The sequence below is a fragment of the Camelus bactrianus genome, chromosome 24 (assembly GCF_048773025.1).
Source record: "Camelus bactrianus isolate YW-2024 breed Bactrian camel chromosome 24, ASM4877302v1, whole genome shotgun sequence".
Taxonomy (NCBI): domain Eukaryota; kingdom Metazoa; phylum Chordata; class Mammalia; order Artiodactyla; family Camelidae; genus Camelus; species Camelus bactrianus.
The window spans coordinates 12,076,774-12,103,680 of NC_133562.1; positions in this window are offsets into that span (position 1 = coordinate 12,076,774).

The following is a 26,907-nucleotide window of genomic DNA, read 5'->3' on the forward strand; positions in this document are numbered from 1 at the left end:
TTGAACAGCATCTGCTATGTGATTGATGGAAATGTCTGAGCATCCAACAGATGGACTCAGAATATCCCGTGGCTTAGCGATGTGTGCAAGTGACCACATACAAATTAAAAAGAGTTCAATTATTATTCTGAGAAAGATGTGACCTGATTATATTCTTAGCAAAAATGAACATATTTGTTTTTATCCATCACAGGAGCTCTCAGAACTCTCTTACAGTAGAAAAGTGTAGGGTCATGAAAAATACTCACTTTGTGTGTAGAAAAGTGAATATATGTATGTATATGTGTGTGTGTGTATATATATATGTATATTATAATTACAATACAATACAATTACAATTACAGTATTACAATATACAATATATGTATATTACAATTTTCCATATCAGTATCACCTTGTGTTATATTGATACTTTGGAAATTAAAAAAATAAACCTTATATCTAAATATCAGTATAATTAAGCTAGTGGTTTGTTTTATATTGGTGCCTAGTTGCTTTAATGATAGCAGAGGAATCACAGTAAGAATAAAAACATAGGAAAAAACATTAAATTGTACAAGTATCTGATTCGCTTAAGAATGCAATGCAACAGGTACATATGGGTTATAATACATACTGCCTTTCAATCTGCTTCAGTCCTTTGAAGCATTTAGCAAGTTCAGCTAGAAGGAAGCTTAGCTCATCCAATTCAAGCTTTCCATTTAGAGCTGAGAAAACTGACACCCATAGAGGCTGTTACTTGCTTAAGGTAACCAAGTTCATTAACAACTTCCCTAGAAATAGAAATGCTTCTACAATATCCAGCTCATCAGGAACCACTTCTAATTCTGTAAACCATTGAATAATTTGAATAAAAGGTCTAGTGACTCAGAATACTCAAAAAAAATCTCCAAATTTCTAACTCATGCATCTTAGACACCAGAAAGGCTATTTTTATTTTTTGCTTTAAATGTTGTATTAACACTGGCACTTGATTTGGGTACTAACTAAACACACCCTTTTTGTGTAACACACCATCATCCAAAGTGCCTATGATATGCCAGTTTCAGATAAATTCTCCATTTGGAGGATCTGTCTCCAAATTCTGTGTATCATAGAGTATTCATAGGAAACTTTTCATCTCTTCTACTTTTTTCATTTTACTTTGTAAGTTTCTGGTTTATAGTCACCCATAAGCAATCTGTGTATCATAAGATTTCCTAACTAGTAGGCTGAGCATTTTCTTCATAATAATAGTTCATTACTTACAAAATTAATAAATATTTATCTCACCCCTAGACTCCAAGCTCATCCAGGAAAACCAAATATTCCTTTACACTTTGCACAAAGCCCTGGCACATAATTGAGTATCAGTAAATATTTTTGGATGAATGAATGGAATAAAGACTAATGGCAACGTTAGCATCAGGGAAAAGATACAGAAACAGAGAAGCGATACTCTGCCACCAATCAAACGTCTAGGATGCTTTCCAGTGGCAGATGTGACGTGTACGGAAACACCGTATTTTTCTGTTGTGTTATTAAGACTATCTTGATGACAAAGAAATGGTTGAGACTTGATGAAACTTAATTGCTTAATAGCGTTTGTGTTTAAGTCCACCTTGCTCGAGGTGATACTTTTCTACCAGTTTTACTAGATGAAATTCAAATTCCTACACTTTCCTCCCAAAACAATACAAAATAACTTCACAAGTAAAAAAAAAAAAAAAACCCTATACAAAACATAAACCTCCTCGTGACCTGAAAACAAAGACTGCTGAAACTTCAAAATGACTACGCGTAGAAAGAGAACAAAAATAACAAAAGCGAGAACTCTAATCTCTCACATTTGTGCCCACTCCTGCCCAGCCTTGAAACTTTCCAGAAAGCAATGGCAGACAGAGAAAAGTGTCAAGAAAACAAAAGAAGGTTGCTAGCAAAGGGAGAGTGGGGATGGACATCACAGAGATTAAATCAACACAAAATCTAAATTATGGAAAAAAAGCAACCAGGTAGATCAGAGCGCTCGCTACAGGAAAGAGATTTCAAAGTACATGTTTTAACGAATCATGAGTAAACAGTGAACTCACATTGAAGGACATTTTACAAAATAGCTAATTGGTACTCTTTAAAAGAGACAAGATTATGAAAGATAAGAAAGACTAAAGACTGTCACAGACTGAAGAAGACGGAGAAGAAATAACAGGTAAATGCTTTTTTCACTGATGAATCCCTAGAACCTAGAATCTAAAACAGTAATGAGTACGTAGAGCAATCAGTTTATGGGACTTCAAATAATTAATGATTCACTCATTCATTAATACTATAAGCAGAAATTGGAAGGACTATGCTTTGTAACTAACTCCACCTGGTACATCTTTAAAAATTGGATATTTAGATACTGAGAGTAGCACGAAGTGCAATTACCTTTTTTTAAAAAATGAACAAATATATCCAACCAGATATTTTATTATTTCATGCAGCTGCTATTGTGGGTTCCCGGGGAATATTTTGATAATCTCTTTAATAAGCTGTCCTCTGGACCACGCTACTAACTGAATTGCTTACAAGTAAAGCTAAGTGGCCATGATCAATGTCAAGGTCATTTTGCTGAATTTTATTTTATTGTTTACTTTTAGGTTTTTAAAAAATGTTTTTCTGAAGAAAAGACAAATTTTGTTATTTTTCTCAACAGATTCATAAAAGCTGTTATTCCTTCCATGATCCCACAGGGATTGTTAATTGCTGCCATTACACTTCTCAAAGGGGTTAGAAAAACAGACGTTATGTACCTTTAACTGGCAGTGGCCAAACTTTTATTTTGCAACATCAGCGTAGCTGATAAATGTTCTAAATTAGTTGAATAGTTTTTAATGAGAGCTTTTGCTTTTTTTCTTCCCTTTGCTGCTTTAATCTCTTTTTTTTTTTTTAAAGTGGGTAATCGGTGTTGGTAACTTTGCCAGTTGACAACCCGTTTCTAGCCTGCAATCAAGCTTCTAAGCAGCCTTGTGTTTTGTTTTCTATTTGTGGTTGGTTGCCCTCTTTAACCTTATCAAAGCAGTTAAATTTCTTCAAACTGTCAACCAGAGCCATGTCAGCATCTTAAAGAAAGCCACCGCTGACAGGGCTCAGCAAAGCTGAATTGATCCTTCACCCCTCGGAGCATTCCACCTCCCCAGCCCGGGTGCTGCCCTGCCAGGCTTGATGTAAAGTTCAGCCCCTTTTGCCTCATTGTGGGGAAGGCAGCCTGGGCTCCTCTACAGCAGTATTTTAAACTATTTCTGTTTCCATGTATAACACTTGTGCTTTTCTCTGGGCCTTGTAGGTGCCTGGGGAGTGAAGTTTGAGGCAAGAGAGATAAAGAGATGAAAGTAAATCCAATATATTGTGTTTCCTGTGGCTCGAATGATAATCAGACCAAGTACAGTTTTCAATTCAAATGACATGGAGTGGTGTTATTCGCGAAGCGAGGAGTGCTGGGTTTGTTTGTTTGTTTTTTACTTTATTTAAAAATTTAAAAAATTGTTTTAAGTATAGTTAATTTACAATGTTGTGTTAGTTTCATGTACAGCACAGGGATTCGGTCATACAGATACATACATATATTCCTTTTCATATTCTTTCTCATTATAGGCTATTACAAAATATTGAATATAGTTCCCTGTGCTGTACAGTAGGACCTTACTGTTTACCTGTTTTATATATAGTAGTTAGTATCTGCAAATCCCCAGTTCTCAGCTTATCCCTCCCACCTTCTTTCTCCATAAGTAACCTTATGGTAACCATAAGTTTGTTTCCTATGTCTGCGAATCTGTTTCTGTTTTGTAAATAAGTTGCAAGGAGTGCTTTCTTATCAAACTCTCAGTATTTCTTCCATCCTTCTCCATCTTTGTTTCCCTTACGTGAGTTTTTCTCTGGTCCATGCTTCATCGTGCTTAAAAACCTATAAGCATAAGATGCTAGAAAGAATTCTTCAAAAAAAACACAGTTGCCTCAAACAGCTTCCTGACTGTCATGACGAGAAATTTTTATTAGTTTCTAGGATGTTCTAGGATTTGGGGAGAATATTTTAATTTCAGTAAGCAACCACACTTAAAAGGAAAGTCATGACAAGCCTGTTCCACAGTGTGGTGTGTTCGACTGTCATGGAGTTCTTTAGAGAAGAAATCTTGTGCTATAAAATTTAACTTTAAAATATTTGTTACTGGTTTGCTAGTATTTCTGCATAAACATTTGCCTTTGAACTGATTATGCTAAATTTGTAGAGTAAAAAGGACCCTTGGGCTATCATAAGCCCTTTGGATAAAATCTAAACTTCTTTGAATTCCATAATCATTTCTTGAGCATCTTCCGTGAATCAGGCATGGGTCTTATGTTGAAATTATAAAGATAAATCAGGTAGCTCTTGCGCTCAAAGAGCTCACAGGGAAGTCAGGAGAGAGAGAGAATGAACAACTAACAAAAATGCCAAGTGCTCATCACTCTATGCGTGCAGTGCGGACGATGCAGTTTCCATGGATAGGGGACCATGTATCTCCACACCTTGAGAAGGAATCAACTCCGCACTCTGCTGCCATGATGTAGCTGTTATAGGAGACTTCAAATTTGGTGTAATAAATGACACAGAATTAAAGCACTTTATCTAAAACCAAAAGCTTCTTGGTTGACCAAGTTGTGTGTAACATCCCACACAGGGATACCAAGAGCCTAGAAGGAAGACTGGAAGACCTCGGAAGTAATAAAGTGACCTTTATCCTTATTTCAACTAAATCCTACCCTAATTCCTGCTCTCCTATCAGCATACCACATATTTCCACTAAAAAAGTACCATGTCAATTTTCTGACTTCTGCTTTCAGGAATACTACTATAGTTTTATTTTCTCTCCCGTCTCCTTTTCTCTCTCTCTCTCTCTCTCTCTACACACACACACACACACACACGTATGTATGAGTATATATAATACATCTTACATATATACATGCTCCTGTGAGATTTTTCTCTTTAATTATCTAATAACTTTAATTTTAGAGCACCCTACAGTTACTGACAGCTTTTAGCTTTCTTCCCCTCAATCTTATTTAATTTCATAGATCCATCACAGTTAATGACCTTCAAAATTGTGATGCTCAACCAAAGGTTTAACGCTCAAAGGTCGAGACATACAGGCATAACATGCAAGATAGTGATTGAAATGACCTTCTACCGCCTTGTGTGTTCATATTTTCATCATTGAAGATTGCTGGATTACATAAATCATAGGAAGAAATAAATACAAGCCCATGCATTAAAAAAAATCAAAGATATTAGACATTCTAAGAGTCTATGAAATTGCTGACTGGTAGACTTTTAAATACTGTCTTCACTGCCAGTGATATATCCTTTCAGGAACCTTCATCTGATTTTATTTTTATTTTACAATCAAAAATAAAATTACTGTGCTCTCTCTGCAACTATTCACAATACATACATGGCTATTATTGGGGATTTGGCAATGCTTTTGATTTGTTCTAGAATTTGCCAGAATGTTCCATGTGCTTTGCTCCCTCAGTATAACTTTTAATATTATTTCAGCCAAATTGAAACTTTGTTATCTGAAATTTATGTGAACTTTTCATGAACACCTGTTCAACTTTACCTAACCAAGAGCTGATCACTCAGTAAATCTTATTTACACATTTCACAGTATTCAAACATCACTTCCCTAAAGGCTTTGCAACAATTTCAGAATAACCATTTCCCTTCCTTATGTGTCCTTGACAGGAAGCACAAAAGACACTAGAGTTTTCATGTAAAATTTGAATGAAAGGGGTGATTTAGCTCAGCATACAGCAGTCGCCCCTCAAAGTAAAACCTTCGGTTCACTGGATCTAAACACGGGGAGATCAGCAGGCTTCGAATGCTTGTGATTTGGGCATTGAGGGAGGAAGAATATATTTCATACACTTAGAAACTTAAATGCCAATAGTTTGGCTGAGGAAATTAAAAGGACTGAGAGTGAAGGCAGACAGACCAGTAAGGAGCCTACAGCAGTTGTCAGCCTAGAAATGATGAGGGTCTTGGCCGCAAAAATGAAGGAGAGATGATTTTTGCCAGGTATTGAGAAGGATGACTCTTCAGGGCTTGGCAGATGACTGGAAATAGCCATAGAGATGAATCCTTCAGGGATGATGCTGGGACTCCGCTTCAAGGCTTCGCACACGGCTAAGACTGGACTCATTACCTCCTCACAAATGCAGCTCCTCCTCCCGACTCCTGACACCCTCATCATCTCAGTTATAGAGGATCCATTTCCTCTCAAGTGGCCTTTTTGCAACACCCTCCTGCCTGGCGTTCTTCCTTTAGTCCCCCCCCACCACCACCTTCATGTGTTGCTGTGATCCCTAAATTGGAAATAGAATGCGTCTCCAGCTGCTCTGTTCATATCACCATCATTTTCAGCCAGTGAGTTAGGAAAGTTTGGGATTAGACAACTAAAAAACAGATAGGAACACAAGCTCACGTTAAATGGGTAATTAATTAATCATCATCCATCATACAGCTTTCAAAAGTATTTTCACAGCCATTTTCATATTTGATTGTTGTAACAACTCTCTGAAATAGGAATCCCTTTCCAGTGATGGATATGAGACTCAGAGATTTAACTCTCTGGCTGAAAAATCACACAGCTGTTAAATTTTAGTAACTTTCAGAGAAATACAGCGTAGAAACTTGTAATCATTAAATAGTTCCTTCTTTTTACCTAAATTTAATTTCCCATATTAGAGGCAATAGGCTATGAGGGCTCAATATGCCAGGATTTGTGAGATTATTAACCAGGCATTATATGCATTTCTTCCCAAACATGTTCAGATCACACTATGAATTTGAGTCAGTTTCCAACCTTTGTCTTTTATACGTGGCAAAATTTCTAGGGCACAATCTAAAAGCAGTTTTTTGATGCTACCCTCTCATTGAGAATCAAGAAAATTCTCTGGGTTCCCCACTCTCTAAGTTGAGGTGACATCCGAAGTAGTTGGCACCATGTCATGAATGGCCCAGCTGCTCACCTCTTCCCTGTGCCTACAGATCTCAGGCTAGTTGATCCCTGGAAATAGTTCCAGCCTTCAAAGGCAGATCAAATTCCCAGAGAAGAAGAGGTTGGCTCAGTGTTAGATCCTCTCTCTCAAGCCATGTCCCATAGTGATCATCTGCTCCTTATTGCTTAGACCTTGAGCTTGAACTTCTCCTGCCTGCCTCCCTTCCCCACAGACACACACCAGGGCCTCTGGTTCCATTTCTGACCCTTCAACTAAAAGAACAGCTGCACCACAGTGGGGCTTTCAATGGCTTTGATGTCAGAAGGTCCACATTTAAATCCTAGTCCTTCCTCATACAATCAGCATGATCTTTAGCTAGTATTTATTGAGCCTTACTGACTATCACACTATTCTCACCATCTCACGTGCATCAACTCATTTATTTTTCACAGCATCAGTAGGAGCTAAGTATCGATATTATTATCCCCATCGTAGCTCTACGGGTGACTTGCTCAAGCTGGTTAGTAGCAGAATTAGGACCATCAGCAGCTCATTAATCCTAGGGCAACTTGCTTCTTCATTAGTAAAACGGGGATGACGGCACACTCCTGATACAGCTCTGCCTGAATTACACAAGAAACTGTGTGTGAAAATACGTATTAAGCCCTACAAAGCTCTGTAATTCCCAATATTGTTATTATTGACTGATGCCTTGATACCACACTTATCTGGATCCTAAATAATCTGTCTAACTCCGACCTGTGGCTTTCTCAGACTTGCCTAGTTACTTTCATCTCGGGCAGCCGCTTCCATTTGTAGCCTGCAGGTATATATGCTTTGGCGTCACCAGCAAGAGCCTCCCTCTAAACCAAACAATTTGCCCCACTTAACCTAGCCGGCCACTACGGGCGTGCAGAACTGACAGAGTCCTTACATAAGGACTGTCCAAATGGCTCCAAACGATAATTCCCATGACACAGACAAACTAGAAGCTATCATACACTATTATCCCTACAAGTAGTAAAATTCCTATCAAAACTGTGTTCCACAGAGGACAGAACCATTGCAGAGCCAATGAAAGCAGAAACAAGAAACGGTAATTAAAGGCAGGCAATGTGTGGCCAGCACCATGTCATTCGACCTTATAGTTATGTCATGCTGTCCTCACTTTGAAAGAAGCATTAGATTTATAAATTGATCCAGGAGCGTGCTGTTTGTCTCAATGATTTTACTCTATGTTGGGCTGTGTGTCCCTCCGATCCAGCCTTACTTTACATGTTTAGTAAACACTTTACCTGTTTGCAAACTGTGCTTTAAACCTTTGACTCTGTTCCGTAAGACTGAGTTTCCGGACCAATAGGGTTTAAACGCGAACTTGGGAACGAACGTATTGTCTCCTGCCTTAAAGAGGAGGAGATCCATTATCTCACACAGCAAGGCTGCCGCAGCCCTGCAGCCCAGGTTCACAAGCTGCCGCTAAGATTCTATCGGAGCACTGGGTCCGCCATGCTGGCGACAGGCAGAACGGGTCTCCCGGCTCTGCTGTGGGTACAGCGTCCCTTCATGGAGACTCCAGGGAGAAAGCCAGCAAGGCTTATAAGCCATCCTACAAGTTTCTTTCCAACTTTGCCTGTCTGCATTCTTTCCTCGTAAAATTGTGCACCATCATATACACGCAGAAGGAGACTAAAAGGATTGATTTGCCCAAAGAGCATAATTGAAACCAGAACCCAAGTCTCCTGACTGTGATTCACAATTCCTTACAGCGTACCAACACTATGGAAACTTAATCAACAAATACTCAGAGCACGTCTTGTGCTCACGTGTAGTATAAAACACAGTCCTCAATCAAAAGGACCTTACACTCTATTTTTGAAACTAGATTTGTGTGGAGGGTTTAGGCACATACACACGTGTTACTGACTGGATGAAATACAAGGTTATTGTAAGCGCGTATGGGATTCATTTAAAGCCTTAGGTATATGTGATAAGTTCTGTGTATTCAGATGAGGGTGTGATTTCTGGGTGAAAACAATCTGGAAGGTTTGGTCAATTGTCAAGTTTATACTATTTTAAATTTATACACGGATCAAATAAGCATAGGCAGAAAGGAAGGAAGAAGGGAAGGGAGGAAGGAAGGAAGAAGGGAAGAGAAGGGAAGGAGGAACAGAGGTAAGGACGAAGAGAGAGAGGAGGGAAGGAGGAAAGAGGCATTATGATAGAAAAGTCGAAGTGAATAAATAAATACCCATGTGGAAGCTTAAGTATTACCACTCTTACACTTTGTTTAATTATCATTGCCTGATCACCCTCCACCCTTAATTCCATTAGAGTCAGACGCATAGGGAGACACATACATTCATCCTCATAACTAACATGTAATCACCCTAAGTGGATCCATTCTTCTTTGACAAAGTTTATGAGCCCTTGCATTCTATCAGGTTTCACATTTTTATTAGGCTCATAAACTTTTCTCTATTCTTCAAGAAAATGGCAGTCACTCTAGAGGTAGGCCTGCCCTACCATATTTCTACATAAGCATGGGTATGTCTGAATGTCCAGTGTACAGCTTGGACCTTCCTTCTATGACCATATTTACAACTGCGTGTGTCCATGTGTTTATGTGAGTGGTAACACATGCCAACCTGGCATGTAGAAATTTGCCACAAGTTTTCTCTGAGTAAATAAATCCAGAATTTAACTTCCATATTTGCAAAAAGCATTAACATGTTAAGCCAATTGATAACTTGATTATAATTCCATGGAATATAAGCTGTATTGTCAGTGCTTTTACACTGACAATTATTTAAAATTCTTTTTTCTTGGCAACATTGTTTAACTGGTATTCTTTTGTAATGCACACGAATAAGCATTGGATGATATATAATTTATCACCCAAATCAAGACAACTTTTAGAGTTAAAGGGAGTACAAATAATTACATTGGGACAATTAGCATAAACCAGGTCTGTCATAAGCAAAGAAGACACTGCAGGTGATCATAGCGTCAGAAAGTTCATGTACCAACCAGAACTTTAAGATAAAGTGATAAAGATACAGGGAGAGATGCACAGATGGGAGGTATTAAAGGCAATGTTTCATTTTCTATTTCTTAATTGACTGCTGCCTTTTTGGGGTTTTATGACATACTCATTATTTCTATTTCCATTTCAGCAGTGAACACCAGGACCTCCCACTGCCAATTTCTCCCGGCTGTTCCCTCCACACCTTCTCACACTTCTCACTGCACGTGGAATAAACCGCATGAATCTGATTCAGTGCTCACAACTGACTTTCTAATCCTTGAAGAAGACGTGCAGCTCTGACCAGAAGCTATCAAGTCGATCAGTGGAAGCAATCATTAGAACAGATCTATTCAAGACTACTGAGAACAAGCTATTAAAGGCTCTTGTGACTGTTTCAATGCCCAGGAACAGATAACCACTCCACACTCACTTTAAATTTTAATTGTTTTAACTTTATGTATGTAATCCAGAATATTGAATATTTGGTGGATGCATAAAGTTGTGGAGGTATGAAAACATCTTAATACTCTTTAGAAGTATTTAACAGGGAGAAGCTGGACTTTGCCTGCCAATTACAGGCTTTGTAAATTGTCACGGTAACAATTAGTGCATTACTCCATGTACAGGCCTTAATGAGGATTCGGGGATTTCTGCATTGATCTAGTATACAGTTTTAATCAGTGAAATGGATGTTAAATTTACTCTTGAAAATAAGGATAAATTTAGTTTTAATATGTAATGCAAGCATTTGCCCCATTTGCTTTCATTAGAATTATTTTGTTCTCATAAGATATAATTTATTATTACATGGTACAGTAAGCAAATACAGTTTCTGCCTTCAAGGGCAATCATGAGGTTATAATATTTTCTCTCTAAATTACATCAATAGAGTTAACCTAGCTTAAGAATTCAGCTTGATAATGGTCAAAATGGATATAGGATTTTCATGGGTGAAAATATTCTTTTACTCAATATCGTTAAGTCTTTGTTAGCATTTACAGAATATGATCATAATTACTAAATCACATCCCATTATTATAAAAACTTTATGTATTAACACTATTCATTTATCCATTTATATTTGTATTACATATTAACACTATATCATTTATCCAACAAATATTTACTGAGTGTCTGCACTGTTCTAGGTACAAGAAATTCAATAATGAGCTAGAAGGTAGGATTCCCATTTTTCCACAGCTTACATCTCATTAGGTGAGATAAATAATACATAAATACAAAAATTGCTGTTTAATATAATTTCAGAGAATGATAAGCTCTATGAAGGACTACAATAAAAGCTAAGTCTTTAGAGCTTAATCTGGGTGGGGAGGGTTTTATTTGTTTGTCGTTTTTTTCAGTCAAGATGGGTAGGAAATGTGTCTCCAAGGAAATGACAATTGAATAGATCCTTGATAAGACATGGAAAGGTTCAGGGAAATGGTGGAGAAGGACTGACCTCCGGGAAAGGCTCTCAGGAGGGAGTCCTCACGTTAGAGTATTGCCAAGCAGCAAGAATGAAGTTAAGAGCAGGGTAGCATGACAGAAAAAAAGAGTTCAAAGAGACAGAGACGGATTAGATCCCAAAAAATGTTTAGATAATGGAAGTGGCGGGAGGAAGTCAGCAAAATAAAGTCCTCCCATGATGTCTCCAGAACCTGTGAATATGCTGCCTTAAATGGAAAAAGGGACTTTGTAGATGTGATTAAATTAAGGATCTTGTAGTAGGGAGATTATCCTGGATTATCTGGATTGGTCCAATCTAATCACACGAGATCTTAAAGAACTTTTCTCTATTATGGTCAGTGAAAGAGATATGGTGACAGAAGCTAGGTCGAAATGATACTATGCTGCTGGCTTTGAAGACGAAATAAGGGAGTCAAAAGTCAAAGGATGTGGGTGGCCTCTAAAAGCTGGAAAAGACAAGGAAATAGGTTATTTCCTAGAGGCTCCAGAGAGTAATGCAGTCCTACCAGCACCTAGACCATAGCCTTGCAACACCTGTGTCAGGAGTTCTGATTTATAGAAACGTAAGGTAACAAGTTTGTGCTGTTCTAAGGCACTAAGATAGCGGTAAGTTTTATAGGAGCAATAGAAAATCAGCACAAGGACTCTGAGCAGGATAGTGATACGATATGTGTGACTCATGTTTTAAGAGATCTCTCTGGTAACCATGCGGAGAGTATATTGTAGGACGGGCAAGATCAAGAAGACCAGTTAGGATGCTAGGCTGAAAGCAACTCTGGTTGCCTGGATGCAGTAACCAAGATGATAACCAAGACGATGCAGATAAGAAGTGGCAATATTTGAGATAAAATCTGGGTATAAAATCAGCATACAGGTGGTTTTCAAAGCCATGGGACCACATGAAACCGCCCTGCTGCACTGCCCCATATGGCAACCACTAGCTACATGTGGCTATTGAATAAAATCAATTAAAACTAAATACAATTAAACATACAACTTCTCAGGCTCACTGGTCACATTTTGAGTTCTCAGTAGGCACATGTGGCTGAAGGCTACCATATCGAACCGCACAGAAAATGTTTTCATCATCATAGAAAATTCTACTGCCCGAGGCTGATGGTAGTGAGACAAGATGAAGAAGAAAAACAAAAACAAAAGATCAAGAGCAGATCCCTAGGTTACTGTGCCGCTCAGCATCAGGGATAGGAAAGGGAGCCAGCAAGACATTGAGGGTCGGTCAGTATTTAACTCTTCTGAGATTTAAACACATTAAAAAGCAAATTAAGATACTACACCTGCAATAGAAAATATGATTCTGTATGTGATTAAATATTGTTTCTGCATAGATTTACCTGTTGAATTAGCTAACAAGCTGAAGGCATTAGCTTTCTTTGAGAATCCATCAGCTGTTATGTCCCTTCAAAAATGGAGCCTTAGCTCTGAAGGGCAGAGTCTGGCAAGGAGAAAGGCAATGAGGAAAATGATGGAATGGCACAAGAGTAAAGCATTTCTTCCTTGGTAATTTTGTATTGGGCCATCTTTGAAGGATAAGAGAAGAGATAAGAAGAGGGGCCGATGAAAAAGAAAAATAAGTTTAACTGGAGCAACAGAACCAACATATTCTTTTCTCTGACTATTCACACAAAGAAGCTTAAAGTTTTCTCTTTTTACTTTTTCTACTTGTTTGATAACTGATCACTTATGTTGCTAATAAATGATCACCAGCTGAGGATTTATCAAAGGTCTGCTGTTCCTCAGCTGCAGTAAGCCATTCAGTATGTTAGAAGAAGTTGACCTCTGATACCATGTTATTTGATGGTTTTGATGCATTCTTGTAAAGGTTAGAAAAAAGCAAGAGTCTTACAAGGAGTCAGACCTTATGTGACAGACAAATGGGATGCTGAAGCCGGAGGAGAAGTTTAAGAGTTGGAGATTCTGAGGGGGCAGGAAGGCAGGGCTGCCGCCATTTTGATTGTTACAATATGATACATTGTATCTAGTTAGTTGTCTAACTAGTTGTCCAATAAGTTGTCTTATTAGTTATCTAACAAGAATTTCCCAACTTGATTCAGTTCTTTGAAATTATTTTTTTCTTCTAAGGGATAATGAATAAAAATAGACTCAAGTTGAGCTTCCTTTAATTACTGCTCTGTTGACATCAAATAAAGAAAACTGAAAAGAAAAAGAATTGAATAAAATTAACTAGGAAATTTTGATAAATGAAGACAGAAAAGAATAAGCCATTATGAGCTTTCTTTCATCCAACACATATTTATTGAGCCCTGACTCTTTGTCAGTCCCTGTCCTTGGTGCAATGAATATAAGACGCAGTTTTTTCCCAAGGAACTTGTATTCTAGTCTACACGGAAGATTTAGTGGTACAAATTCTGGGCTTTTATTTTATCCAGGGGATCTCTCCCAAGTGCATTCTTTTTGAGATCAAAATTGAACACCAAGGATTGAATTCTTCATTTGTCAGGCTCTCTCAATTAGTGTATGATCATTTCTACGTGACTTGTACTAACACAGTTTTGGATTCAATCCCAGGGGTACAGATAACTCCCTGCACTTTGAACTAGTTTAACCACCATCTCTGGTAGTAAATATGGGAAGTTGTCCTACCAAGTTTAGAGCATAGAGGACACGGCCATGTCACTTAACTCACCACTGAATCATCAGTAATGTTCTTCTCATCCAAATTTTAGAATAAGAGATAGTACATTATCCATGGATAAGAATCTGAGAGTCAAGCTTTGCATGTCAGTAAACCCAGAAATAACATAAGTACACAGCCCAACTTTGTTTATGTCATGAAATGAGAATTTTCTTTGTCCCTCTCCACTTCTAACTAGAGATGGAGAGAATTTTCTTTCATTCTCTGTGTAGACTAACCCTAGAAGATTCCCCCACCATTGTTTTTGTTAAATTCTGTGGCTGTTCATTTTGAAATATAAATTACGGTGGTGATAGAATTGAAAGGAGATGGGAAGGATTTTGTATGTGGGATGGGATAGATGTCATAACGCCAAACATTATGAAATAAGTAAATTATACTGCAATTTTGTGGTTCAAATTGATATCCATAATCATCCTGGAACTATGGAAAGGAAAGCTCTAGTACCAATCATTGTAACCAGCTTCTCAAATACTTCTATTAGAGAATATATATTTTAGAGAAAAGGCCAATGATCTGAGATTAGGAGAGTAATGTTCTAGCCAAATTAGTCAAAATAGCTCTAAAATATTTAGGATAATTCTCCACCTTGATTTGACCATTCTTTTCCTTATGTTTTTAAATCTTAATTTTCTCACTATCACCAGAAGAGATCCCCAAGGAGAGGCTATACAAATTATTACCTGGTCCACACCTCAGTTAAATAAAGGTTGTAAATGCTCAAGATATACTGTATGTATTTTGAAATTAGTTTTCTTCTGTATGTGGGGTCTGTGTGGCTTTGTTCTATTAGGGACAGCAAACTGCAAAAAGTATGTAAGACTGCACCTGTTACCCAGAAATAACATCTGAGAAGTCCTGGCAGGGTCTGCTTCTCCAGGTAACTTCTGCGATCTTGCTCACCAATCCAGGCAGGCTGTAGGATGTACTCCTGGCTGCCAGACATCTGTGGCCACTCTTCTAGCGGGGCGTGGCTAGAGATCACGTTCAACAGTTAAGCCAGACTTTGAGCCTCTTCCTTGCCCAGATGGGCCATGGGATGGGATCCATGGCCAAAATGGCCTCTTGGCTGGGAACCCAATTAGGCAGAACTGCCAACTGAGCTCCCATCAGCTGGGCTCTGAAGATGGAAGGAGCCCCTGGCTGGGATATTTACTCATGCACAGCTGCAAACAGCAATGTCTGAATCCTAACTCTGATTGCGGTAAGCGCCTGCCCCTCTTCTTTTATTCGCCTCTATCTGATCCCCAGTGGTTGAATCCAGTAGATTTCCCATTGATCTCCATGAGGCAAGATCCAAGTGGACCTCCGAGGAAGTGTCCTGTAACACTGGAGAAGCTGGATGTCCATGCTGGGCTCTTTTCCCACTGGAGAAACCACAGGTCCTGGGGTGCCCCCTTGGTGCTGCTCTGTGCTGGCCTGGGGGTAGGGCAATGCAAAACCACTCTGCTCACCCTTCTAATGTGGTCCTTCTCAGCCTCTGTGGTCCAAGGGTGTGCTTCAGCCTCACGCCTGGGTGCCGGCATTTTTCACAATGGTGTTTTGTCCACAAGGAGTTGCTAACTCTTTTCCTTGTGAGAGGGACTGAAGCTGAGAATGACCTGGGTCACCATCTGGATGATGGCACTCTGTCTGAGTATTAAAATCAGTATTTCAGTAAAGCCTTTAGTGGAGCACCAGCACTTAACAGCCGTTATTCTTAAACGTGAATTGCCTCCCTCTGGGCTCGCTGTGGAACAAATACTTCTGAAATAGTTTCTGCTCCACTTATTCAGAATAAGATAACATCCTATTGGTATTTTGACATATTCTAGCATGACTTCATTTTCCCCTGCTACTAATAAAGAAGTTAAAATATTATAAATATGAGTAGTTGTGAAGTTATAATTAGTATAAAGTATAAGAAGTCTTAGAAATCTCTGGTAAGATACATCTATATTCTCTGACAAGCAAGGAGAGAAGAGAAAGAAGAGCTTGGTCCTTCACTGCCTTTCCTCTTGGGTATTTTAGAAGTCACTCTTCCCTGACTCTTGTTTTCACTCCTGTATTTCACCACGGTTCTCTCCCTCCTGCCAGCCTCCCTCTCCAATAAACACACAAGCAAATGCTCACCCAGTGAACAGGTGCCCACCTGCACACTGAATGGAGTATGGGTAAGTGAAAGAAAACAGGTTCATAGCAAGGACATTAAACGGGACCTCAGCAAATCTTTGTTCTAGTCAAGTTCATCGAATGCAAGCAACAGATTCAACTAAATTTAGCTTCAATAAAAAAGTGACCCAGAGAGCATCTTGCAGTGCCAGAAAGGAAGGAAATGCTTAAAAAAACGAAACCCAAAACCCCAGAAATGATAAAGGGACACAAGAGCCAAGTGGAAAGCTCCCACTAGCCAAAGAAAAACATTTCAGCAATAAAATATGTAGCAGAGTATTGGATTATAACCTAAAGTATAAAATAAGTATTCATGACTCTCCAATGATTGAATAAACTCTTGGGAGAGAACAGCCAAGTCTCCCACGCAGAAGAATGCCAATTTAAGCAGATACTCTGTACTCAAGGAGGGAGAGCGTAACTCCCCACTCCTCAGACGTGGGTTGTGCAGAGTGACTTCCTACTGAAGGACACAAGCAGGACAAGAGCAGAAGCAGAGCGACTTCAGGCAGAGAAACAGCCAAACACGACCTCACCCAGGTGATCAAGGCCAGCATCATCAGTGATGAGCCACGCTGACAGCAGGCACTGTGACACGATGTGATGAGACTGGCAGTTTAAATCTATGGTCCCCTTCTCAGAAACACATGACTTTAGTGTAATCATGAAAAAAAAAATCAGACAAATCCCACTTAGGACACATTCTACCAAGTCTCTGACCAGTACTCCTCAAAACTGTGAAGGTCACCCAAAGCAAGGAAGATCTTAGAAGCTGTCACACAACCAAGTGCAGCCTACGGAGCCATGATGACCTAACAGGATAGAGTGTCCTAGATGGGATCCCAGAACAGAAAAAAAGACATTAGGTGAAAAACCTCAGGAAATCTGAAAAGTATGGACTGCAATAAATACTAGTGTCAATATTGACTCATTAATTTTAGCAAACGTACCACAGTAATGTAAGATGTTAATAACAGGAAAAACTGGGTGTAGGATTTACAGGAACCCTCTGTACTATCTTGGCAGTGTTTCTGTACATCTAAAACTGTTTTTTAAAAGATAAAGTTTATTTTTAAAAAAAGAAGCATAGAGGGGGTGAAGTCGAGCTGGTTACTGAAAGCGAAAGGGAACTTCTTGGAATCAGAGGTGGAGCCCATTGAAAACCAGAGCTGGGCACCCGAGAGCAACAAGGAGTGAGGTCGCCTCTGCTGACTGTCAGTGGCTGCCAGGTCTCTCATCTGTGCTTCCTTCTGCATACTGGGTTCTCTTTTGCAACCTGCTCAATCTAACAATGAATGAACTGGGCACATGGTCCACATACCATCCCTGGTCTCTCTGTCACCACATCAGCTTCAGCAAGCATCTCAGCCACTTTAATTCAAATTCCCTTCCTCAGATTAGATACAGAATCTCATTAGCTGCCAGGCAGCCAGGGGTTTGAATGTCCTTCAAACACATACAGAATCTTAGCCCAAATAGTTATGGTAGCAGAAGAGAGTGAAGGGCCACGAGGTGGCCTCTTCCAGGGTCTCAGAGAGAATATTCTTTAAATAAAGTTGATGGGGACCGGGGAGGATAATGGAATAAGTTTATACAAAAGCATCATGTAAATGTATATATGCTATAAATTAGAAAGCATAATATAAATACAAAGCAATTGTTGCCAGCATATATTATCACAGTACAGCTCTGCACCGAGCACAAACTCTTGGTGCCATCAGACAGTAAACATGGACTTAACTCATGGGTCTGCAGTGTTCAGAGGTTGTGGGCTAGGCTCGGCAGGGCTGGTCATGCATCTGTGGTCCTCTGTGGCTTACTGCCACAGCAATGACGTCTGGTGGTCGGCTGCCTGTCAGCTGGGACAGTAGGGACACACGTCTCTCCTCCTCCTCCAGCAGGCTAGCCTAGACAAGTTCTCAGACAAAGTCAGAGGGGCAAAGAGGAGATGGAAATGGCAGGCATTTTCCCAAGTCTCTGCCTGCATCACAACTGTGAATATGCAGTGGCCAAATCAAATCACGTGGTCCAACTCCAAATCAAGGATGAGGGAAATACACTCCCTGAACACAGAAGGCCGCTAAGTCACAAAGCAGAGCATGCAGGTATGGGGGTGGGGCTGAGGCTCTGAAGAACTGGGATCATTAACACAATCAATATACCACATAAAAGAAATATCAGAATAATCAGATGGTGGGATTAACTTGAGAAGCCCACCCAGAGGAAAGGAATTTGAGTAAGTGTTTAAGCCAAATTATAGGAGAGCATATATAGATGTCTTCATCATTTGGTCTGATTTAAAAGTATTTCTACTTTTGCTATTATGATTAAAGGGATCAAAAGAGGACAGGATGTAGCAGCTTCTATGTCCTGGAGTGAAATTATGATTCAGTTATTAACTCTGCTGCTCAGTAGCCCACAAGAAGTAACGCCGCGTCCTTCAATTTGGCCTTATCTATTGTGACAAGGCTCCAGGGAGCTGATGGGCATGAAATTCATTTCATGTCTCATTCACAGAATGCCTGAGTTTTCCAAATACCTTTATGATGTTTCAGGTTTCAGCTACCTAGGGTGTGATCTCACAAACTCACAGTCTTCAAAAGAAGGAACATTAACTTCTCCTCAAAAGCTTGAAGTTCTTTGTTACCAGAAACCCAGGAAGTATCATTCCGGGAGAAACATACAGGTGCACACAGGTCACTTTTGATAAAATGTCATGTATTCTAAGGGCAATGGAAATACATATCTTATGCAAACTCAAAACTGAATAGATGGCCCAGGTTTAGATAAAATAGATTCAAACTGTCCTTATGTATAAATACATTAACAAATAGATCATACTCTTCCCATATCTCCGGTTTCTCAAAATACTTCGTATAAATAAGAAAAATGGCATTGTGACCAAGGCAGCAAACAGATAAATAAATGTGCAAATAAGTACAATAACATTTTTAGAATCTCCCAGGAAAAATAAAATTACCCCTTTCTTCCATTAAATGAGAAGAGATAAGAATACACAAAAGATGGGCAAGTGTTTAACTGCCATTAATTCCGTTGTGTATTTCCAGTGTTGTAATTTATCAAGTTTACTTCTTTCTATGCGTACCACAAGTCACAGTAATTAAACCCGAGTTTTTCTGTTTGTTTCACTTTCAACAATCCGTTGAGAATAGTGGTAACGTGGGGAACTCTTGGCTTTCTCCTCACGCCCTGACAGACATCACAGTTTGGTTTGAAAGTTCTTTTTAACAGAGGCTGGACCAGGTCTCTAAATCCACCTTAACTCATTCTTTTGGTTAACTCCATCATGAGATCAGAAGTTAACAACGTGAGGAAACCAGTTAGCCCTTCCTGACCCATCCACACTTCCTCCCTCTCTGCACCCGTGGCTAATACAGCTGACTTCCATTCATCCCTCCAATTTCAGCTCGTTTACCACCTCTCCCAGGGGCCTTCCTCAACTGATCATTCTCATCCTGCTACATCACCTCTGTGTTCTCATAGAACCCTGGGCATAACTCAATGAAAGAGCTATGTGTACTGTGTCATCGTCCACATTTAGTTCTCTACCCCACTCAGTGGTTTATGAAAGAGACATAAGTAAACTAAGAAGAGAGAACAACTAAATGTGATTGTGATCTGTCTGCGGACGGCACCGCATTCTCACAGCACAGCACACAGAACGTGGTGCTGACAATTTTGGAGAATGTGTTCCAGCTTGCAGAGTGAGCGAGGGAGTGATTTAAAAGTGAATGAACTTGGAAAGGAAAGGGCCACGATTGCATGTTTCCTTTTATCCATGCTCCTCACCCAGAAAGTTACCAAACGTTGGTGACATTTTTCAGAGTTTATTTATAGCAAAAATAGTCCCACTTAATAAAAAAAAAAAATCAGTCTTATATAACATGTCTCTAAAGTTCTTGGGCAGGGGTGAGGGGGTGGGGAAGCAGCAAGGTGATGACAGAAGAGGTTTTATTTTTGGCTCCATTGAAGGCACTGAGGGTAGAAGTTTATTTATTCAGGCAGCTCAGTGGCACTAGGAGAGCCGTGACGCTTGGAAGCTTTGGGAGATCACAGCTTACCTGCTATCAGGTTACCTAAAATTTCGGCGCCTCAGCGCCTGTCCTTGTAAACTAAAGACAACAGGAGCGACCTTCTTAGGTCACTTCGAGGGGCCGTCATGACAAGCCAGCCAGATCACTGCAAGTCTCTTAACCTGGGGGCCACCCTGATGATACTGACAGAACCCCCGTAGCTACCGGAGGCCCCAGAATACAGCTGGTATATCTTTCAGCATTATTTTATTCAAAGAGACGGGAGACATATTAATTTTGTATTGAAATAAACATCTATATTACATGGACACAATGCAAAATGCTCATGAATATTTATGAGAAATCACAGGGCTTCAAAGAAATTTCATGCTTGGCTCAGGGAGCAACAGCCAATACCCTGAATTATCCAAGGAGTCACCCTGACTTTTCTCTGCTGCTGAGTTAGGAATGCTGGAAAACCCCTGATTGTGCTAAAAGATTTCAAACACCTTCAAACACCATATAACTGGAAGATAATTGCAGTTTTAAATTTTAAAATTATTTATTTACAATTTGTCCTTAGAAATGAGTCCTGAGACTGGGTATTGCTTAGAGATCCAAACCCACTAGTAGCTAAAGTGTCTTATTTTATAGCCACGTATGGAATTCTTCAAGATCATTTACATAATTATTTCCCCAAGCACCTAATTAATTTATTTTTGCCATTCATGAATGCAGAGTGCATCTCTTCTTGGCAGAGCCCTATAAGTAAACAATGAGAAGGGGAAGGAATGTGAGACTTTCTGCTCAGGCAGACTCTTAACACGCAAAATAGTGATGGCAACGCAGCTGGCAGAAAAAATAAATTGCAACTCAGCCAGTGTGGAGGAATTTTCAAACACAGCATGCACAGGATGTTAGTCTATGTTCGCTCTTGGAATCTTAAGAAGAAATTCCACGTGGGTGTTCTTCAAGAACCAGAAATTGCCGCCACTGCTGGATTTCACAGAGCCGGCCGGCTCCTCTGATACGTGATCACATCAATATGGCTGCTTCGAAGACAGCAATTTGCTTTCACCTGCTCACACACACGTGAATGCCCACACACACACACACACACGCACACACACACGCACACACACACAGCTATTCAACTGTATTAGAAGCCACCAAGCCAAAGTGCAGAGGAGAAATTGAGAACAAGGTAGTACAAAATAGAAGAGAAATCAAGTATAGAAGATGAACTATGAGCAGAGAAAGCCAGTTTTTTTCAAGGTAGAACTAAAAGTTGCTTCTGAAAAATACCTGACAAGGGGTGTTGTTACAAGCAGATTAAAAGTATATTTGCATTTTCCCAGATTCTGTCTGCACCTGCTTCTAATTTTGTTTGTAGTCATCAAATTTCTGTTTTCATACTCCTTGTGAGACAAGTGTTTGGTTGTTTGGAGAGTGTTGGTGTTTTGTGTTTTAGAGCTGGTTACCATTAACAGGTAAATATAATTAGACTAGGGAGACCTTAGGGTATGAGAGTCGGGGAAAGTTTTAAATAGTATTACTGTAGTTTGCTCCAAGTTCTAAAACTGAAAAATAGATCCTAGAACCAAAACTTTCATTTGTATACATTTGTGTCAGAGACCTAACTAGCCTTTGTCATCTACAAAAGCTCTATCCCTGATTTACCTGGAGGCACTGGTTTGACTACAGATGATCACAAGGAAGCCTTTCTGTTCAGGACCCAAAGGATAAAAGATGCTTTTCCCCCCTAACAAATTATTTTACAGGCTCATCCTGATTCAGTGATAAAGGAATACTCGTGCTCGATCAGTACTTTGGGGCTGATGATAAGCACTGTGGCTGGATATTATTTCTATTCAAGTGTGCAAAACCCTAGAGAATTGATTGACAGCTGCGGGGCGGCATTGGGCGAAGAAGGTGTCTGATGCAACTTCAGTGTCCTGCCTGATGGGATAACTGGATCACACTGTCAGGGAGTACCTGCAATTCCAATACCAAAGGCTATTTGGTTGCTGAGAGATTCTTAACCCTCATTACGACTTTAGATGAATAATCTAATGCCAGAGTCCAAAGATACTGAAATTATCCTTTGTACTCTGGCCCTCTTCACAAGAGACTGCCACCAATATTCTGGAAGGAGAGAGAGAGAATATGATATGACAGGGGAGCTAGGAGCTACTTCATCTGAGCCCCAAGTTTCTAAAGAAGCCTCTTCTGGACTGCTGGGGTATGACAAATGCATACACAGTGAAACTATTTAGGGGACTAATATTGGCCAGTATACTCATAAACCTCTGGGTCAGGGGACAAACGATGCTAAAACAATCTGCATGGACTTTCAATTGTCAGTGCATTCACCATTTTTTAAAGAGATGCACACTAAAAATTGAGCCAAAGGTGAATTCAGATTAATATTGGAGTCCTTCAGCCATTAAATCTGAAATGAAAAACATCATACTCCATCAAGATCCAGAACCTTCAAGATTTATATTACATGTGCCCCTTAATAGATGTGGGGGGTTCTTTTTTTTTATTTGAGGGTTTCAGACTGATCTGCTTTACATGCCACTGAAAAGATGCATTCAAAATAATCAAGACCTTTGGGCGTAATTCAAATGGAAGTGTCATTGAAATGACACTAATCATGAACTCAGCATGCCAGCTCATCTAGGAGAGCTGTATTCATTTCCTCCCAAGTCCGCACGCATCCATTTCACCTTCTTGTACGAAGACACAAATCAGGTATTTCCTCAGGTAAACAAATGTTACCACAATGTTTCCCTTTCCGCAGAATTGTTGTTACGATGGGCATTTGTGGGGTTTAAAAGAGAAATATCCTTTCAGCAGGAAAACAACCTGTGTGGCTGGGACAAAAGGGAGGAAGAGTCCCCTGGAGCAAGAGACCTTCCCTTCTCTTCTGAGAAACAGGAAGATGAGCCGATGCTTCAGAGGAGACCCTGGGATGTCTCACCTGCAAGCTGAGTCAGGGGCTCCCCTACAAGGCATCTGGTCGTCCTTTCTTTCTTCTGGTCTACCCCTGCCGGTTAAACTGACTTTTAGCTTTCCAGTCTCTTTCAGCTCCTGCTACCCTTTCTTATTCTTCCGTGACTGCTTTCTTTTATTTGTATTTCCTCTACTGTTAAAGAAAAAAAAAATGATTCATGGCACTTTGTTAAAGGGGTTAAGACAAACTTTATTCAGAGGGACTCCTGCAAGAGGGGTTTGGCAGTCGGGGTGGGTACTGGGCTGGGCTCTGACTGCAACAAGGACCAGTGTTGATTTACAGCCAAGGAGGAGGGCGAGGTCAGTGGATGGAAAATTGTTTAGAGGGAACATTAAGGCCAGGGGGATTCTTGCTAGACTGACCCAACAGGATTCTTGCTGAAGGCAAGCCAGGGGATAAAATATCAAGGGTGGGAGATTTTCAATAAACCGACCCAGCAGGATTCTTTTTAAAACTAAACGGCAGCGCCAAACACTGAGCCCAAAGGCTGGGGCCTTGAGGGCTCAGAGCAACTGGACTAGAGTTGTGTCAAGAAGAGAGTCTTTGTCACCACCTAAAATAAAGCAAACATTCTCTAAAACTCTGCTTTCCAGTCCTCACAGGAAAGGTCCTCCCCATCAGATTCTTTTGCCTGTAGATGCCCCAGTGTCATCCTCCATGTCTGAGAAGTAACTATGCAGGACTGCAGTCTACAGACTGGTTGGCGTCAAGCTGCCATTTTTCAAAATAGGGTGTAGGTCTTCTTGTCTTCCGTGTCTACCACGTTATTGCAGCAGAATCCTAGCATCAGCTTTACTTTATTGCTCCCACATCCAGCTGATTAGTCACACCTTTACATCCTACCTCCAAAATACGTCCCAAATATTTTGCCCATTTCTCACCATCACCATTTTCTCTTTCCTGGATTCCTGCAACATTCTTTTGACTGGTCTCCCTTCTTCTTTTCTTGTTCCCTTCTATCCTCTCCAAAATTTTTGACTTATAGATGGGGAAATGGCATTTTTAAAACAAAAGTTGGATCAGATCATTACCAACCCCCGCCCCCGGCAATTTATTGGACTCTCCGCTGCAATTAGAATATGATCCATCTCTCTGTGCTTTGATCTATAAATCCGCATGACTTGACCTCTGTCTTTCTCTTTAACCTCATCTTGCTCCAATCTGCCTCCAGTTCCTTCTGGTCCAGCCCACCACATATCTCCCCTTCTTTTTCCTTTAGGTCTCAGGGTAAATGCCCTCTTTGGAAAATGCCCCTAGAGTGGCCTCCGCTCTCCTCTCAGCCCCTGTTTGCTCCCTTCACAGCACTTATTAAACTTGAACATTTTTTGTCTGTCTTTTAACTTCGTTTGGCTGTCTGACTCAGCATCAGCCGGCTCCTAGCCTACCAGCCATCTGTCTTCATCGTCATTGTATTCCTAGTACCTAGAAAATAGTCGGATACATAATAGATGCGCAATGACTCTGTTTTTAATTGAAGTATAGTTGATTTACAGGATTGTGTTAGTTTCAGGTGCACAGCAAAGTGATTCAGTTACTGTTTTTCAGATTATATTCCATTATAGGCTATTGCAAGAAATTGAGTGTAATTCCCTGTGCCATACAGTAAATCCTTATTGCTAATCTATTTTATGTACAGTAGTTTTTGTCTGTTAATCCCAGGCTCCCAATTTGTCCCTCCCTCCCTCTCCCCTCTGGTAACCATACATTTGTTTTCCATGTCAATAATTGTTTTTTGGATCAATGAATGTCCTCAAGGCGCTTCCCAAAAGTCCCTTAGGCAGGAATTTCTAGAAAGAGTACAGCACTCTCTTTTAACTGCCCTATTGTCTTTGATTTTAGAGAGATTTAAATTTCTTTCTGATATGAAATTATCCACTCAATTTCTCTAACCATATTCAAATTAAGTTCTTTAATGAGTACAAAAGGGCATGAGTAAACAGAGAACAGGTGTGCCTCTAAAAAAGTCAACTTTCACAAAACTATTCAAGCCTGCTCTCCACATTGTGGCACAATCTTCCTAAAAAATATAGATTATAATGTGGGTGAATAAAATGGAAGTCCCATGTTTATTGTTACAACTGGAGTGATTCCAGGGGTGATCTGGGTTCTAATAGTGACCCAAGAGTGAAGTAAACTTGCACTTCCACGAACTCCGATGTCTTTAGGAGGGAGCCTGCCAGGAGCTCATATCGGTTTCTGCACGGTCTCTGCCAGAGGTAAGGACTAGGAGTGGGGTCTGGCCAACACAGGGCTCCCAGTGCTTAGGGAGGGCATGGCAGCTGGCTGAGGCAACCTGGCCTCTGCCCAAAGACCTGGCAGGTGTCGGAGACACATGCAATGGATTACCTTCCCTTTCCCAAAATACATTAAATGCTGATCAGCAATTCTCCGGGGATAATCATGAAATTAGACCTGTGATCATGTCATCAAATATCCATCTCGAGAGAGTCCAAATTATGCAACCTGCCCCCCTCTGGAAGGCTCGGTCACGTACGCATTCATGGCAAACTGTTTGGATGAACTTCAGCAGCTGCTTGTCCTAAAGAGCTGGACACAGAATTCTTGGGCAGCATTTCATGTCCACTCTTCTGAAAGGCACGCAGAATTTCTGTTATTAATGACGAATTTCCTGCAACTTTGTTGGGAGAGGCAGTGGTACAGAAGCCAACTGTGCTCTGACTACAAGATTTTATTTCCACTTATAATCAGTCAGCCACATTTTTAGAAAGAAAATTTTATATGAATTAATTGTAACAAAAGTGCCACCAGTTTAGGGAACTATAAGGTTAGTGAATGTGGACCACATATTGAAACACTTCAAAAAGGGGTAGAACATTAAAATACTTTCTGTAGAAATATTCCTAATAAATGATGCATACGCTGATTTTTCCCATTAACTCGGTTGTTAGTTTTAGATGAATATATCCCAGTTACGATCATTGTTTCTTATATTTGATTTTTAAGGACTTTCTCTCTCTCTAACTCCATTTAGTCAAGTCCTTTTCAAAATAAAATACCACAGATTGACTGTAACGATGCAGATTTAGTCATATCAATCAATGTAAACTAAAAAGAGACTATCACCCAGTATAATTGGGTGAAAATTAGATATAAAAGCAGAGTTATATTCCCGTAAAATGAAATCTCAAGTTCTCTGCCAAGTGTCTGAGTTACTATTAATGGACTTGATGGTCCTTACGTTCACCTGAACACTGTGGTGGCCTGGGAAATCCGGGGGCTGAATTTGAGAGCAGAAGTAAAGAGAAGATCAAATTGTTCTGCCAAATAGACTGAGAAGAATTTGGAGGGGAGGAATCCAGGGAAATTGAAGAAGAGAGATGAGAGGGCAGAGGAAGAAAGAAGAAACAGAAAATAAATGATGAGTGATTAGGGGAAAATCTCAAGTGGGAGGGTAATTAAAAGAGCTTTTAAGAAGAATATTTAACATACAATTTCCAGTTTCTTAATTTCTGCAACATAAACTTCTTCCATCTTCTAGGTTTTTAACAAAGTGTGCTGGATTCTCTCTCCCTCTCAGTGT